Genomic DNA, 18,479 nt, shown 5'->3' with positions numbered 1-18,479 from the left:
AATAGAAAGAAGTGGCTGAAAAGTCATGTTTTGTTCTTACAGGTTTCTCTTTGAGCTTATTCCAGTCATTACAACCAAAATCCTCTTCAGATATACTTTCATAATAAATGCAAGTAAAAAATTGATTCTTTTCTTCTTTCTCTCTTGAATTCATCTTTTTCCCTCGCTTTCTTTCTCTCGTTCTTCCTCGTTTTCTTCCACCTTCATTGAAGGACTCCGCTTAGAAGAGAATATTCTGGGCTTGATTAATAATTAACTCAAAACAGTTAACTATCACAATATAATCGTGGACACTTGAAAGAACAGGCTGGAAACCTGCAAGCCTCCATTTTCAAAAGAAAATGACTGGAAATCAGTAGTAGGAGGTGGACAGGAGAATGACATGTGCAACCTTGTGATTATTATGCTTTTGTGTCTTCTTCTGAAAAGTCTTCCCTTGTTCCCACTCTGAACCTAGAGGTCCCTGAAAATCCTACTGATTTCAGTCTCATGATGGTCTTAACTGTCACAAAAACTGAGTTAGATCCTGCTGGTAAACATTTACTCTGTTTATACTACTAGTGAACAACAAGATTGTGTGTGAGACATCCCAAAAAGGACTCAGAAGATGGATTGTGTGTAAAAAACTCATCTCTAACAAACTGAACAGATCTGGCTCTTAAAAGATGAGTGGAAAATCCTGTTTCAAAAAATAAAAGTTTGTGAAAAGTCAAGGGTCTTAGCAGAAAAAAAGTATATGTTGTAGTGAAAAATAACCTCCCACAATGATTTGACCCAGTAAATGCCTGTGGGGCCCTGCTAGGGATTGCAGCTTCTGTTATTTTCTTCCTCCAGCATGATTTGGAGTCTCTGGTCACACTGAATCTCTCCTGGTGCTTTAAGATGCAAGACCCCAGGATGTACTCCCTGCATGTTTTATTGAGAGATTACCCTGTGTACCACAAGTCATACAAACCACAAAAACATCCCAAATCCCATAAGGCACTACTACAGTGCTTCTTGGTCAAAATAAGTTGATTTTCATCTTGCTTTTGACTTATAGTCTAAATATATAAATATTTTTTTTCCATTTTCAGGCTAATTCTGCTAAGAAAAAAAGCCCTGAAGAATTCACATAGCCATAGACATCTTTACTATGTTAGCTTACTTTTTCAGATGTAGTTCATAAAAAAGAGGTGTGGGTCCCCCATTTGGAGAAGGCAGAGTCACAGTCGAGTCTACTTTCGTTCAAACAGCCATATTGAGAAGGAAAGTTGAAAACAACAGAATAATTTGACAAATTCATTTGGAAGGGCTCTATGGAGGACTGCAGTTTAACCTCCTATTCAAAGCAGGGTGATATTCAACATTATATCTTGTTGCTCAAGGTCTTGTCCAGTTTGGTTTGAGGTATTGACGAGGTGCTAAGGGGCATGGTTTAGTGTTTGATAAGAATGGTTGGACTCGATGATCCAGTGGGTCTCTTCCAACCTGGTTATTCTATGATTCTATGATCTCTAAGTATGAAAATTTCACACCCTCTCTGGGCCCAAGTTCCAGTGTCTGATAATTCTCTTTTTTTTAATACCTGGTTATCCCATCATTTATTGCAACTTCAGACTTCTGTTTTTTCTTTGTGCATCTCCGATGAGAGTCTGGCTCTGTCATCCTTCCAAATTCCCATTACGTAGCTGAAAACAGCAATTAGATTTCTAGTTGCTCTTCTCTTCTCAAGGTGGAACAGACCTAGTCCCTTCAGCCTTGTGCAAAATGTGCACTAATCTCCAACTACCTTTACGGTCTCCACTGGATGCACTCCAGTTTCACAACATAGGGCTTCCCGTAAGCCAGACAGAGGGAAATAATCACTTCATTCAATATCCCGCTATATGTTTTTAATGTACCCAGAATGACACTGGACTCCATGACTGCAAGGCTGCACCGCTTGCTCATCTTTAGCCTGTTGTCCATCAAGCATCCCTTACCACAGAACCGCTACCTAGCTATTAAATCCCCAGCCTATGATATTTCCTGAAATCTTTTTGTCCCAGGTACAAATATTTGAGTTTGCCTTTGTTGAGTTTCTTTAAGTTCTTGTCATCTCACCCCTGCATCTTAATTCCTTCTCAGTTTCGTTCTTCCTCTCCATGCATAGTGAGGAATCACACTCTCTTCTCATGTACAAGTATTGGAAACAAACATCAAGAATTAAAAGGACCCAAGAGGGAAAAAAAGTCACACACACAAACTTATATATTTTGGGGCCCAGATAATAATGAATCAAAGTGTGAGACAGCTGAGACAGCAGAGAAACACATAACAAGACTGATTGCAAGTTAAAGACAAATTGAAATCGAAAGGCAATCATCGCTTTTGAGCACTGAGATAAACCACCGGCATGACTGATGGTGTCCCCAGTTTTTGATGTCTTCAGATTGAGTCCGATTGTTTCTCAACATGAACCATTCCAGCAAAACACAAATTACTGGTCTTGACACAGGGAAGAGTGGATGAAATGCAATGTCCTGTAGAATGCAGGAGGAGAAACTGAATTACCTAATGGACTCTCTCAGATTAAAGCTTTTGAATTTATGAATAATGGCTAGGACAAATGTGTGGCTGAAATGATACAGATGTCTGCAATGATCCCTGCTCATTGGGTAGCTGCTTTTCTTGCTAAATGGAACCACATAACATTTCCAGAAGAATAAACACTGGGGCACGTGTAATTCCAGTAATGTTTTGTTCCAATGGGACTGGTAATACAAGCATTGCATTAAATTCAATAACATGGACATGCAGGGCAGAGCCATATCGTACTTACACTTTCCATGTACTTTTATTTCCTATATGCACATGCACTGCATAAAACTTATAACATATGCAAACAGCACATAAAGCAAAACAAGAATTTTAAGTTAAACAAATGCCTCATAAGTTAACAATTACTTCAGAAAAAAATTCCTATGCACTATGTGAGAACTCTGTGTGAGCAGCTGTGAGAGACACTCATTGTCCAAGGCTGCATTCATCCCAGTTTGTGATCACGATGTCTCATCCTCCCATCCATGCGTCTCTGTAAAGAGCTTGGCCTACTAGGACCCACAGGTCCTTCTTAGTGGAGCTGCTCTCCAGCTAGTCAGACCACAGCCTGTATGGTTGCAGAGTTAATTCACACTACGGAGAAGACTTTGCCCTCACTGGATGGCAGGAGACTCCTGTGGGGCTGTTCCTCTGGCTTATCCAGATCCCCTGTACGGCAGCCCTGCTCTACAGTGGATCTGCTCTCCTCAGTCTGGTGTCATCCACAGATTTGATGACAATATGTTGTGTCTTCTTCAGGTCATAAATAAAAATCCTGGGATAGACCTCCAGGCAGATTATTAACTATTCAGGTCTGCATTTTCAACCTGATGTAGCCAGTTTCTCACCCATCTAATCATCCATCCATAGTGTGGTCCAGACCTATATAGCAAGCTATACAGTGAATTTTTGCATCCCACCCAATATTTAGTATTTTACCTGAAGAGTAGATGTCAAGGAATCAAAAAACCCATCAATTTTTAGAGTTCTCGGACTGACTCCATCTTGCCCCATCGTGGTGCAAATTATTTTTCTTAAGCCATATCTATATGAAATGTTATTCCTATTGCAAACAAAACCTGGTTTTACAATTCAAATTCATTGTTCTATTTTTGGCTTGAAATCTTTCCTAGAAGAAGCTCAAAGTTTTTACCTCATATTGCCACAGAGCCTTCAAATTTATCAGAACAGTGGTAGATAATTATTGCCCCAGTACTATTGTGTTCCATCAAATTAATTTAGTGGTCCTAAAAAAGAAAGAGGATTCAGCCACTCATGTTAAGTGCTTGCGTGAGGATGATAAGCTGTAAATATATAAAATAGATGTGCAAAATCTTTGAGGATTCCTGCTTTTACAGCAATTAATTTGAAAAAAGAAAAAAGTTCCTGAAACATGCACCGCCAGCAGAGAATCAAGAGTGAGAAAGAGAGAGAGATGCGGAGAGAGAAAAAGCTGGCTTCATGCGGGGCCTTTTTGCTTACAGCTATGAGACAGTACTGCACTTTCTCCTAATAACCTTGACCTGCTTTTCCTGGCTCAGCAGCAGCATCTGTGTCACATCGGCTTAGCATCTGTTTATCAATCTAACAGCACAAACCTGATTCCTGCTCCTATTCTCTTTAGTGCTCATGATATTAAAATGACTGAATTAAACCAGCAGAATTCAGGAGGAACGAGACTTAGAGATGAGGCTGGTTCTGTGGAAGAGGAAAGAAAGGGGAGGGGAAAGAAAGAGGGAAGAGGGAAAAATGATGTGGGAGCTCCATTTGTTTGTCCTCAGTGGATTTAAAGGAGAAATTTCCAATGAATAATCATCACTAAACTCTCCTGTGTGAAATTCAGGGCCACAGGCTTTCAAAAGAGAGAAAGTAGGAATCACCCCAGACTTTTCCATGGATCTGAAGAAAAGACAAGGCAAGTACAATGAGGTAATAAATTACAATCTGCCTGCAGTCCCTGCCTCCAGGTAAAAGAGCAAAACACCAGTGAATAGGATTTAGTGCAGATCTTTAATAAGCAGGGTGAAAGATATTAGGAACTCCCCAGGCTTGTCCCCATGGTTTACTTTTCCCATTTTGCTACCACTGCTATGCTCGTTCCCGTTTTGAGTTGTTACTGAGCATAAGGATGGTCCTGAGCTCGAGGCGTCTTTTCGTATTTCCCACTGGCCTGAGAAGATGCAGGCTGTGCCCACACTCCTAAACCACCCCAAACCCTCAAGTTGTGGGGCTATTTCAGCTGCCTGGAAAGGCACAGCTCGTTCCCAGAGTGGCCAGCCCGTACGAAACAGCCCCTGACACCAGGGTTGTTTCAGAAGAAAGGAGAGCTGTCAGCTGGGGAGTTTAATTGCATGGAGTAGGCACAGCAGGGCCACACTGAGGTGTCAAATAGGCCAATGTTATTATTTATTGTTTATTATCGCCATGCTCAGATCTGAAAGAAATCAGAGCCCCACTGTGCTGTGCATACATAGCTTCGTGTTTAGCTTCCAGTCTCCCACCTACACAGAAACTGAGACAACAGGCAAAAAAAGAGAACCGGAAAAATTCTCTGATCTGATGGAAACTGCTTCATGAGTCCAAGGAATTGCAGACTTGAGTAAAGATCTCATGAGTATTTAAACCATAAAATGGAATAGCTAAACAGACATACCTCAGATTAATAAAAACACACATTATCTATCATATCAGCACAAATAGCCAGGGCTTTGAGTTTTGCTTCCTGTTTAAAAGAAAGTTTTTTCCAGCATCATGGAGATCATCGAGTCTACTAATGCTGCACTGGAAAATTCAGTGGGTACTAATTTTGACAGGTATTCCATCCAGAAACACATTAAGCATCCACCTACTGAAGCATCCTAAATTATTCTCTGGAGATCTCCCATACTTACTTGCCCTGAGAACTCTGAGATCAAAGGCCAAAATCTGACAGTCGCGTGGCTGCGTGCCAGTGGCGTGCAAGAGGTCCTTTTACAATAACATATATGCACTTCTTACGTATCCTTCCCTCAAAATGCATTAATGGAGACTCTGGATTACAGCTGCAGTGATGCAAGTCAGGCTGCTCCACCAGATTTTGTCCTTACACCCATGATGTGGTGATTGCAAATAAGGGGGGAGGTGGGGAACAGATTGAAAGAAGGGACTCATTGTAGTTATACAAACTACCAGCTATCAAAACCATATGACTAGATCTCAGTGTGTGGTAAATACATGATTTACAGGCTAATTCACTGCTCAGGCCACCTCCAGTGAACTTAGATTAGTCAAGAGATGAGTCTGAAAGAGAAAACATATGTAAACCATCGCTGAACCTCCAAAGAGGGTTTCTTCCAGAGGGAAGCAAAGGATAAAATGATTTGGACTATAGATCTGTGAGACCAGACAGGTAAGGCTGAGTTGGATCCAGCTTGCTGTTATTCCAGAGTTCTTCCTAATGTAACAGTGCACATAACTGTGATAATAACTTGAAATCTTAGCACCTTTTGTCTTTCTAACAGATTTCACTCTCTCCAAGTTACTTCACCTTTTATCCAAGAGCAGTGCCAGGAACTCATAGGAAAATGCAAGGAATGTCATCAAGGTTGTAAGATCTCACCTATATATTTCACACAGGAAAACTTTATTGCCCCAGGGTTACTCAGAATCTTTCCCTAGCTCATTTTTTTCAAAGACTGGCCTTGATTCACATCAGTAGCTGTCCAGACTTCACTTTAGGATCCCTCATGCCTCAGGCTGAAGGCGGAGAGTGCAGAAGGAGAACAACAGGTTGGGTTTGAGCTCTGGCTCTTATGGAAACCTGGCTCTGTCACTACAGGATTACATTTTAAGAGCACGATAAGTGATCTCATGACTAGGGCTACTTTTTACCCAGGAGGCTTTCTGGAGTAGCCAAGAGGTAGTTAAACCAAGAGTAAAGTCAACACGAAAAAGACGTGGAAAAGGCTGACTTGAGATACAATGAAGTTTACCACTAATGAAATCAGGATTTAGACAATGTGTGACAATAAAAAAGAAGGTTTAAAATATACATAGAATACATAGAATCATAAGTTTGGAAAAGACCTTTGAGATCATCAGCTCCAACCATACCTGTCCACTACTAAATCATATTCCCAAGCACTTCATGTACTCAGCATTTAAACATCTCCAGAGATGGTGACTCAGCCACCACAAATATCAATTTCCCCTGATACAGCTTAAGGTGAGAAGAAGCTGAATTCAGCAAATACTAATTGAGCAGCTAGAGAAGCTGAAGACTAGCAAGGATCAGGTACTGGGGAAAATCTGGGATTGATATGTGAGAGGATGGTGTCCTGGGGAGAAACCAGCAATGCAATCCGTCCTTCTGATGTGGCAACTGCACCACTCAGCTTGGTGTCATCTGCAGACTTGCTGAGGGTGCACTCGATCTCGCTGTCAGCATCACTGATGAAGATATTAAATGGCACTGGTCTCATTACGGACCCCTGAAGGACACCACTCGTCATGGATCTCCACCTGGACTTTGAGCCATTGACCACTACTCTCTGAATACAACCCTCCAACCAGTTTCTTACACACCATACCATCCACCCATCAAATCCACATCTCTCCAATTTATGGTCACCCCATAAGTGAAGGCCACTAAGTTGGTCGTACAGGATTTTCCCCTGCTGAAGCCGTACTGGCTGCCATTAATCACCTCCATGTCCTCCATGTGCTTTAGCAGAGCTTCTAGGAGGATCTGTTCTTCCCAGGCACAGAGGTGAGGCTGACAGGTCGGTAGTTCTCAGGGAAAATTTGAGAAAGCAGGAGATGTCACAGATCAGTGAATGAAACAGTCTGACTTAGTCCCTGAGCAGCTACCCATAATGAAGAAAACAGAAGAAAATATCTTTTTAATGGAGGACTTCAATTTGGAAGACATATGCAGCCAGCAGTAAACTTCTCATATTTAGGAAAAATATGAGATGAATTAATTATGGGTTGGCAGTTGGCTGTATCCTAGGGACCAACTGTTATTATCAGATTGCACTCCATACAGACAGAGGACAGGATGAACAATAATAAATATAGTTGACTCTCCAAAATAATTCATTTCCCAAAACTGGGAAATCAGAATGAGATTTAATAAGTAGTAACAAAAGAAAAGGAAAAGGAAAATGAACACTGCATTTTTTTTAGGAGGGGTTTATGAAGCCGTGGGTCCAATTGTGAGGAAAAGTAAAACTTTGTTCAAAGGCAGAGGAAATGCACTAATTAGAAATAAGAATGCAACATGTGACAACAGGAAAGAAAGAGACCTTAACGCACACAGCAATATAAATTAAACATTATAAAGTGTAGAAAATTGATAAGGGAAGCTAAAGACATCAAAGCAAATCTCGTGGTTAGTAGGATTAATGACAATGAACTTAATTTTTAGGAATAATTAGGAACAAACTAAATTCTATAAATAGCATAACAGTTTAGTAATGGAAACTGCAAAACTGTTTAAACCGCACAGCATAGGGTCAGGTCTCCACGCATTTCTATTTATCTAATGAGGTTTGAACAATCTGCATCCTCAAAGAATTTATACAGTAAGGAGTGATCTGTATCCTGTGAACTTAAAAGTCACTATTAAATTAGTCTTATGGGAACTCTTTTAGTATTTTTTCTAGGGTCAACTTCAAAGCAATCAGTCTATCCTTCTTGTCAGTTCATTTATCTGTGTTTTTAAATACACCGATATGACAACAACGTATTTTCCTTTTCCAGAATTTCTTTTTTATGCCAAGATTATTAAAAATTAATATCAGTGATTGACTGTGTGATTCTGTGAAGAGATTACAACTCCATTTGATTGACTGGGTAGGTAACCTAATATATCTGAAGGTGTTTAAAACTCCTACCACATATTCTAACACACACTAAAAAAATCCCACTCTAAACTTTAAGGAAATTCCATAACAAGAAACAAGCATTCAAAGGAAGAAAAAAATGAACAATAAATATTAAAAAGATAGATTTCATAGAGGTACAAGCACTGAATAAAAGTTATTTCAGATTAATTCCTTGGGGGACAAAACCAGCTACTCAACAATTCCATAGTCTGAAAATAAATTGAATGTTGTTAAAATATGTTGAAAACAACATAGAAAGGCACAAAATGATAAGACCAAGTAATCAGGCAGAATAACCTAAATATCTTGATAAACCAAGTTTAAAAAAAAAGAGATATGCCTTAATACTGTTGTGAGGAATCTTGTGAACAAAGAATGAGGTCGTATCTGTGGAGTGGTGTCTACATCTTGGGAGGCAACAGCTGGGAAAAGGACCCAATATGATGCTGAAGCAGGAAAAAGGGCTTTGGCAAAATGTTTAGGCAAACAGAAGTTATTGGGCACCACAGAGTGAGAAAGGGTTGAACACAACAGCCTATGAAAGACCAAAACTTAATCTAGGTGATCTAATGAACCCTTCTGGCCTAAACCCTAAGTGTTGATGAGACTTATTTCTTCTGAACAGATTTTTCTCTTCCCTGTTAGACGTTCCAGGGTGTTATTACTGAATGCAGTGAAATACGTAGTGTTTCAGAGCTACATGGGTTTTCTAAGCTAGAAGGGACCATTATAGTCTGACCTCATGTATAACAGGGCTACTCTAACTATTTTGCAGCCTGTGGTCCAAAACATGTTCCTGTATCTGCTAAGAAGAACGTGAACAGGTCATCCAGGAAATCTGAATCTGATCTGTGACTGCAAAAGAAATAAATTAACCAGAAGCTCATAAATGAAGATTCAATAACTCAAAAAGATATCCCTCCTTTCTGCCTTCATTGATGTGGACAACTGCAAAGTCTCCAACTCTGTCTACGGGACAGACAAGCCCTGAGTAATACAGATTATAAGGCAAATAGTGCAGCATTTCACAGCAATTTTTACCAAGTGGTTCTTGTATAAAATCAAGACCTTTTGCACAAAACATATACTTTTATGAAGGGTAGTAAAATGAGATCCTAACAAGTTTAGTTATATTCTTTTGTTTATCCCTTACTTTAGTCCAACAAAATTTTAAGCGATTTTAGAACATTCCTATCAGCATCCATATTCCCCACATGGTCAACATGCTTTGGAAAACTTGCAAAGGCAGAATTTTTTCTTTGCCCTAGTGGACATCAGACATCACTTGACTTTCTTCTTTGACAGACACAGCCACACACACGCACACACACAGACAAAAAAGAATCCATTATGAAGAATGAAAGGCACACATCAATCCCCTGCTGAAGAGCCTTTATTTTGTTTTATCTTTCAAAAAGCATCCATTTGATCATTGTTACTACCTCCCACCTTTGCCGTTGCAGATAACTCTCCGTCATCAGCATTAGAACATGGCTTATAATTTTCTTTTCACATCATTTGCAAATATATTCAAAAGCAAAATTTATACACAGGTATCTTCAGAGTTTTATTGTTTTCTGAGCTGGAATCACTATATTTTGTCTAGATTAATTAAACAAGCAAAACATGAACTTCCAAGGATAGCTTCAAAGTTCAGAATGCTTCCTTTGCCAGTCTAGTTTGTGTCTGGTCCAAGAACAGAATACTTTTATATAAGCTTCTTTCTGCCTCTGTTTTGAATAGTCTCCAATGCCTCATGTCACCAAGGACCTGACCTACTCATGGCATAAATTAGAGTACCCCCAAAGCTACTCTAATTTGCAACATTGTGCTTGTACAACAAGGAACTTGTTCTAATGACAAGGAAAATGTGGTTTGAAGGATTGTCCAAAATAGCGTTATTTTACATATGCTCTCGACACAAAAGAGTGGTTCATGCAGGACCTACTAAGCTTGTTCTTCACCATCTGGAGATTTACCCACGTGGAAGAAATTTCCAAGGGGATGGTCAAACTGGTTTTCCAACTGCAAAACAACCTCAGCAAGAACCAACATCTGGTCAAAGTGTCCTGTCAGGGACCCATGCTCACTGTGCATAATAAACATGGCTCATTATTTTTCATGGTTTATTTTCTTCTGTCACTTGAGATCTTAAGGGGGTGGGAAGGAGCAGATAGAGAGGAGAAAGGAAGGGAGAAATGCGTATAGTAAAAAATAAAAGAGTTTTCAGAAACTTTTAATTTAAAATGACACAACCTTCCTGCAGATCACACAACAGCAACAGTTCTTAAAAGACCTTCGCAGTGCTCCAACATCCTTAGCCGCTCTCCACACCTTTGGTTTTGATAAGGTTGTCAACATCTCATTCCTTGTCCATTAACCTGCTTTTTTCCTAGTCCTGCTACCTGAATCTCTTAAATCCATCTTTATTCAAGTTATTTCTACAGTGTAATACCACAAAAGTGAAAAATCCTAATTATTGCCTCAACTGCCTCCTGTACCTGGAGTCTGATCTCAACTATATTACTGGTCTTCCAACAGTCACTCAACAAAGTTCCCTGCATTTTTTCTTCATCAGCCCTTTAATTGCAAAAAATTCCTAAACGTTTCCAATCTCCAATGCTATCAGCATTTTTTTTCTCTCTCTTCTGCATGATTAGATAGGCTTGTGCAGTTTTTTGAAATTATTGCTGGTTTTTATTATTTCTAACATAAGAATAACATCTACAAAAGTAAGTTTTATCCTTTTTTGCCTTTGATAACATCATACTTGCGAAATACCCGGGTTCTTGTTTTCCCTCTAATGGGATATTTGTTCCTCTGAGACACTGGTCAGCCAGGAGAATATTTATGCGATAATAAAAACTTTAACAGAGGGTTGTTTGGATCTAATAGTCTCAGGTATTTCAACACATCTCTGCTTGTCATGTGTCATGCTGAATTACATCGTGGCTGCATGTGACAGCAGCCCATAATGTGACCCATGTAATACAGTTTGAAATGTAATGTAGTGGGAGGGAGGCTTAAAGCGAAAAAAACACTATTCCGTTCTGGATAAAAGTTGTAGATTCAGAAAGAAAGCAACTTCAAAATGCTGGGGAACTGGAAATGATTAAATGATAGCCCAGTAACAGCGTACATAGAAGTCTGTGGTAGCAGATTAAATGATACCTGTGAAATGTTTCATTAATATTAATAACTTTCATTAATAATTTTCAGTTTTACAGCACAAACCATTTTTCCTCTGTGTCATCAAACCACTACTAAATGTTAATCTTTCCATTCATACTTGACAAATAATGAATGGTTTATAATTAAATACATATACAGAAAGGTAAATAAACATTCATGGAGGATAAATGGCTGGCTGGGGCCCAACGACAGAGCCACGGAGAGAAACCAGGTGTCCTGATTCTCAAGACTGATCTTAAGCCTTTTGGTAACATCTCTTTCCACCAATCATGCGCTTATCCTGATACGTCCCAGCTACAGAAAAGACTTGCTTCTTTACTGAATGTTATATCTGTCTCAGGGAGGAAAAGAGAGAGGATACGACAGATTTCCATTTGAAGTAAGGAAATGGGAATGTCCTTCTGTTCTTACAGAGCATCTGATTCTCTAGGGAACTGATGCTCTTTGCCTAGATGAGAAAAAATGATTAAAGAAAAAAAAAAAAGGCAGAACTGTTTTTTTCTGGCAGAAATGGTGAAATTTCACCCTTCAGCAATTTGGTGAAACCTGATCGCTGTGGACACATCTCAGCCTGGGTAGCACAGCAAAAGGCTGCACCATGCGAGCTGGCAGATGCGAAGACAGAGAGAAAAAAATAGCACTTTAAAGCTGTGCACCAGGCTGTCCAGCTCAGTTAATCTGCTGTGCAGCCTCCCTGCTTGCAGAGGGCTGGTGTAAACACAGACAGGAGAGAACTCGGCTCATTTTTGCCAGCTGAGAATCCAGCACATGATAAAGAGATCACTAGGAACTACGGTGAAGGGGCTGTGCCAGGGAATGGGTTCTTCCCCTAACTTGTGCTCGGTCACAGTCCTGCTGGCATGAGAACACAGACAGGAGCAACACAAATCGGACCAGTGAGACCCAGCTCATCCTTGGAACTGCAAAAGTAAGCAGGGCCATGACATGAATTATAGAATCATAGAATGGTTTGGATTGACAGAGACCTCAAAGCCCACCCAGTTCCACCCCTGCCCTGGGCAGGGACACCTCCCACTGGATTAGGGGCTCCAAGCCCCATCCAACCTGGCCTTGAACCTCTCCAGGGATGGGGCAGCCACAGCTTCCCTGGGCAACCTGGGCCAGGGCCTCCCCACCCTCACAGGAAAACATTTCTCCTTAAAATCTAATCTAGATCCACACTCTTGCAGCTTAAAACCATTCCCCTCATCCTGTCCCTGCACTCCCTCATGAGGAGCCTCTCCGCAGCTTTCTTGGAGCCCCTTCCTGGGAGCAGCTCTAAGGTCTCCCTGGAAGTGCCTGGGTACGATACTCCAAGGTCTGGTGCCATCTGAGGTGCCCCAGAGTACCTGAGACAGCCACATACAGCTGACATTCATGTCCCAGAATGTGTAAAAGACTGAGGCACAACTATTCTGGCAGCTGAAAGCAAAGCGGAACACCTAGGGTATCTCTAATGGCACTGGAGATCTGAGTTTAGGAATATAAGTTGAAGGCCCTGTGTCTCTCCACTGACAATAAAGGGAACTAGAGGACACTGGTTCCAATATAGACACTCATGGGTCTATTCAGTCACTCACACATAAGGGTCTTGTGCCATCTGAGACCTCATAGGTTTCCCCTCTGGCCTCCAGCTGCCACTCCAGAAGGCTGCTGGTTTCCATCAGTCTTATGTCATTTCTGTCAGTGCAGATGTCTTGGATATCCTGAAGTACCTCAAATGGCAGGAGAAGCCTATGTTCAGGCAACTGAATTCTGCTACTCTAATAGGGTTCAGCTCCAGGTTTAGAAGAAGCTCCAGATTTAGTTATTAAACAGAGTTCTAGTGACGTTTAAGATGCTTCAACATTCCTGAGACATCTGCACAACACTGGCAGATGTGACAGAAGCCTTACAGGAGACCCACGAGGTCTGGAGCAGCAACTGGAGGCCAAATGGAAAATTTTAGAGTGCCAGAAGTGGCAAAATGTAGCTAGGGAGCTGAACCTTTTTCCAAGTCAACACAGCCAACAGTCTACTTGACTGTCCAGATGCTTAGAGGGACGTGTCTACTCCAAGACGAGATTGCTACCCATCCAAGCTCTGTTGGCTGCATTGATAAGATCTCCTTTGACTTAATGGGAACTTCAGTTTACAGTTTTATAAAGGCACTGCCTTTACAGATGCAATTCTGAAACTGAATTCCGACTCAGTTCTTGCTGGATGAATCTCACCCTCCAAGTTCAGATGAAGGAATGAGTGTCTCTTCTGTAGTAAGGAACAGATTTTTTCTAAAGACAGTTTCATCCTACAGTTCCCACTATTTCCAATGATCTCTCAGGCACTCAAGTATAAAAATTATAAGAAAAGATGACTCACTTACCTAGTTCAACTCAGACACAGACTTCTCCCTAAGACCTCTGTTGTAGCTTCAGAGAGTAGAGCTTTAAATGAGTTCCTAAAGTCTTTGCCAGTGGTTTGAATTTGGAAGTTTGGAGCTCAGCAGAGGTGTCTTTGCTAGTAGATTCTACTTGTCACACTTTATGCTCCCGTAGTCAACATTGGCACCTGAGTTAAAGTGAGGTGGTTCTTCAGTGTAACTACAATAGACTGAAGGTGTTGCTTTGAGAAAAGAGGTGTGAAAAGTAGTGTAGACGTACTCTTTAGCCTCGTAAAAGGTTATTCTCCCAGGAGTTAAGGAAATGTCACATTCTGCTAAGCATCAATGCTTTTTGAAGCTTTCTGCCTCTGCACTTAATAGGCAGGATGGCTGTGTCTACACTTCTGCAAAGGGTAAACCTGGGGAAGATTTGTGATTAATTTAACTTCCTAATTGAATCACTAAAACTGTGGGTGCTGTAGAGGTTTTTAATATTTGGGAAATGTTGGGTGTGACCTCAAAGACATTCCTGCCCTGCCTCAAATACTTGCTCTGTCCTCTTTGCCTTGGCACAACACTACGTGGTAAGTATGAGGAGTTGACGCGTCCTGTGGCAGAAGGGCCCAGACCAAACTCTCCATGAAGATCGAGGGGATTTGTAGGCAGGTTATGTAAATCAGACATATCGTCTTGAGGAATCGAGCTCCAGTAACAGACAAGGTTAACAACTCCTCCAAGACCTGGCTATGCACGCGTGTAGCCAAAGATATTTCGGCATTGAATAAAGGAGTCACATTGAAATTCCACCTACCCTGCCTTTTTCTTCCTTTACAGTATTTCAGAGGTAACACAATAGCCAAGTAATGCAATAATAACAAAAATAACTCTAACAAGCTACACTCAATTCCACTCCAGCACAGCCTATAATGGGGATCTTTTCTTTCTTTTAATAATGCTTTTATTGCACAAATTCAACAGAATTATGTCCTAATTATAGTGAATTTTTTTTTATTTGCCACTGGGAGGAAATACAGCAGATGAAGCTGTTTGAGAGTGCATGGTTCATACAGCTGTATTAAATGCTTCCAACTGCTGTCTTTCTGGTTGTTAACAAGTCAGGACCAGACACGCATGCATTTTCCGAGTGCCTTTGAGGATGGCATGGATTATACTTGTATTTTTATTAGAGCTGCTCAACACATTCACTGAGAAATAATGTCTGACTGTGCTTTCAGAACAGTCATCTGTAACCCAACAAGAAATAAACAGATTGCTAAAGACAGAAAAATCACACAGCACATTAATTGGGATCTAAAAGTGTGTGGTCTATATCTATCTGGTCTCTGGACCATTTACACTTCCTTTGGAATCAAGACAGAAAAATAAGCCATTCCCAAAGGAGTTCATTGGTCCCTAAAAGAGAAGTGTCACCAAATGGACTCTAAGAACATCCGTGTTCCTCTTCATCGGTTTTAAAGAGAGTAACATGAATCTCAATTTTACATCTTTAAATTTGATACGAATCCTACACACACAAAAAAATAAGCTTAATTCTTTCACGTTATTACACTAAAGCTGAACAAATTCAGTGACAAGACTTACACATTCTTTAGCAAACAGGATAAAAAAAGAGTCAGTCAATCTCCCAGCCTTACAAGCTTCTACACCTTCTTTCTCCCTCCCTACAGCTTGAGTTGTTCATTCCTGTCCTGCTGTAACCAGGGCACACATAGTTGTATTCACATGGATCAGATTACAAGCTGGCAGCAGGGGAGTCTAGATTTGGAATCACTTTGGCCTTGTGATATTTTGGGTGCCAAGCATGAAACAGGTGCTTGATTTGCATAAAGTCACGTTCACACACGCTAACCCAAACCAAAGCAAAGTTGCTATCCAAAACCAAAGTCTTCCAAAGTAACTGGTTTTCAAACATAGGTTTTCAAACACCTTAGTTTATATCATCATCTCCTGTTATTGGTGTAAACCCAGAATAACTTATAGAATCAGAAAATTATGGAATGATTTGGGTTGGAAGGGACCTCAAAGCCCATCCAGTCCCACCCCTGCCATGGGCAGGGACACCTCCCACTGGATCAGGGGCTCCAAGCCCCATCCAACCTGGCCTTGAACCCCTCCAGGGATGGGGCAGCCACCCCTGCTCTGGGCAACCTGGGACAGGGCCTCCCCACCCTCATCGTGAAGAATTTCTTGCTAATATCTAACCTGAATGGTCCCATTAATGAAGCAGGTGTTGGCTCTTCAAACATTGACAAATCCAATAGAAACGGTTCAGATTATTGATAAGTCCTAATGCAGTTTCAAACATTCATGTTTTATCTTAACTTCCAAACCATGGCCAGCAAGCAATTTACATCAAAAGGCTAATTTTAGTTTTTCTCTCTCTCTTTTCCTAAATTTTCCATTAACAGGAATTTGTACATCATCCCCAGCAAATATTTGTAACACCTCAAGATCAACATACACAATACAGTCTGGAAGAATTCCCAACAGGAACAAAATTCCATTTAGAAGTTGTCAAGTGTTTGTCATTTTATTCCTGGTTATGGGCAATATAATAGGAACAAAAGGTGGATAATATCAGCTAGTTAATATTATTTCTCGAGTTCCCATTTTTGCCTGGGAAATTTTTGCTTCTTGTTCATTAAAGAGTGTCTAGCTCTTGTGGGAAGCAAGCTTGGTGGGAACTCACCCTAGGAAGAAGTTTGAAGTGACAAATTTTGAAAAAATCACAAGCATAAATCACTTATTATGCTTTCAATAAGCGGGGGAGGGGGGTGGTAGAACTGGCAAATCACCAGTAGTGATTAAACTTTTTAAAAAAATTTGCTGAGGAAATAAGAAATATTATGAGGACTGAGGAGAACCAGAAGTCTCCCTCTGTCTAACCAGAAGAGAATAAAGCCAGTGCAGCATGAAAAATAGATGTTCACCAAATCCTTGCACAGACCAAACAGACCAAACAGGAATGTTCTTTCAGCATTGCATTTAGTCTGCAAAGATTTGAGTTCAGTTCCCATCTTTGCCCTATAATTTCTGTGTGGCTCGGTTAAAACATTTACTTTTCCTGTATTTTTGATTTTTCAAATTTATGACAGGAAAATAATAGTTCTTTTCCTCATGAGGATCTGTGTAGCTCATTATTGTTTGATAGATGTCTCCTGGGGATGTTTCAAGTGGAATCATTGGTCTCTTGAGGCCAAAATGACCTCCCTAGGTCCCTCTCAGCCCGATTTTCTAAGCCTCTGTAACTGCTTTTTCAATGCTACAGTAATAGGGAGCATATGATGACCTAGACAGATACTTTTAAATGACTCAACCAACAGAGCATCTGTGGTTACCTCTGGGAGCCTCTTTCACAAATGATATAACAGACACTTAAGAAGTTTGTCTAGATACCCAACCTCATTTTCCCTTTGCTCAATTTCATCTCATCGCCCCTAGTTATGAATCTGCAAATCACCCTTAACAGCTCCTCTCCCTCCTCGCCGCACGCATCCTTCAAATACTCACAGAGCCGCAAACACCTTCTCACAACACAGTTGGGGACAGCGGGGGAGAGAGGCGGGTGAGCACCTCTTTTAAGCCCCCAAGCACCCAGGAAGAGAGCACACAGCCTGCAGAGATGCCCATGTGGGTTGTCTGTATTAGAGCAGCGAGCACCCAAGGAGAAACCCACCTGGTGAGTGAGCTTGCTTTCATTTTATAAAAAAATCATCAAATAGTGTTTTCCTTGTGATCTTAATTCAAGCACTTAATTAAAGCCAACAGAGGATTCTAAAGTAAGGAGAAAAATTAGAGCAACAACTTTTTAATTATGCTGTAGGCATTTTCTCTCTTACTTATTCTTTCTCAAAAAAATCAAACAACTCCTCCTCTAAACACGCTTCTAGACAAAGACAATGCCTCAGCGATATTATGGGCTAGAGCTTGCTTAGTGCTTAGCAAGCAAGCACTGGAGGTTGTATGCCCAGATCCATGACCTAAGTAAGATGATTACCCCTCACCAGGGATCACCCCGGGTCACTCCTTGGCTTCCCTTTCCCCAAGACATGGGAAAGGAGCGGAAGAAAGAAGGGATGGGAGGTATCTCCTGGATCGTCATCTCCTGGAACAACACAGCTCCTGCCTTTCAACTATAAAGAGCTGAACCTACTTCACCAACTCTGGTTCTACAGTATTACTACCCACAAAACAAAACTGTTTGTCTTTACAGATAGCAGCTGATTTTATATCACTTGGGATGGACAGAGAATATGGACGTAGACAAGGGCAAGTTTTAAAGGAAGGTCCTACTCAAGTCTGAAGGAAATATCTGAATGCAGGACCCATTGAAAAAGAAAGAGGATGTTCTTGTCATATTGATCCATGTAAAAATATGGAAAGAGTTATGTCCTTTCCAAGCTCAGCACTTCCCATAATTTTATCAGTCTCACCTGCAGGCAGGGGGTGGAACTAGATGGACTTCAAGGTCCCTGCCA

Source organism: Phaenicophaeus curvirostris, chromosome 2 (genome assembly GCF_032191515.1).
Source record: "Phaenicophaeus curvirostris isolate KB17595 chromosome 2, BPBGC_Pcur_1.0, whole genome shotgun sequence".
In the NCBI taxonomy this organism is placed as follows: domain Eukaryota; kingdom Metazoa; phylum Chordata; class Aves; order Cuculiformes; family Cuculidae; genus Phaenicophaeus; species Phaenicophaeus curvirostris.
The sequence above is the reverse complement of the archived record's forward strand: the minus strand, read 5'-3'. Positions refer to the sequence as shown.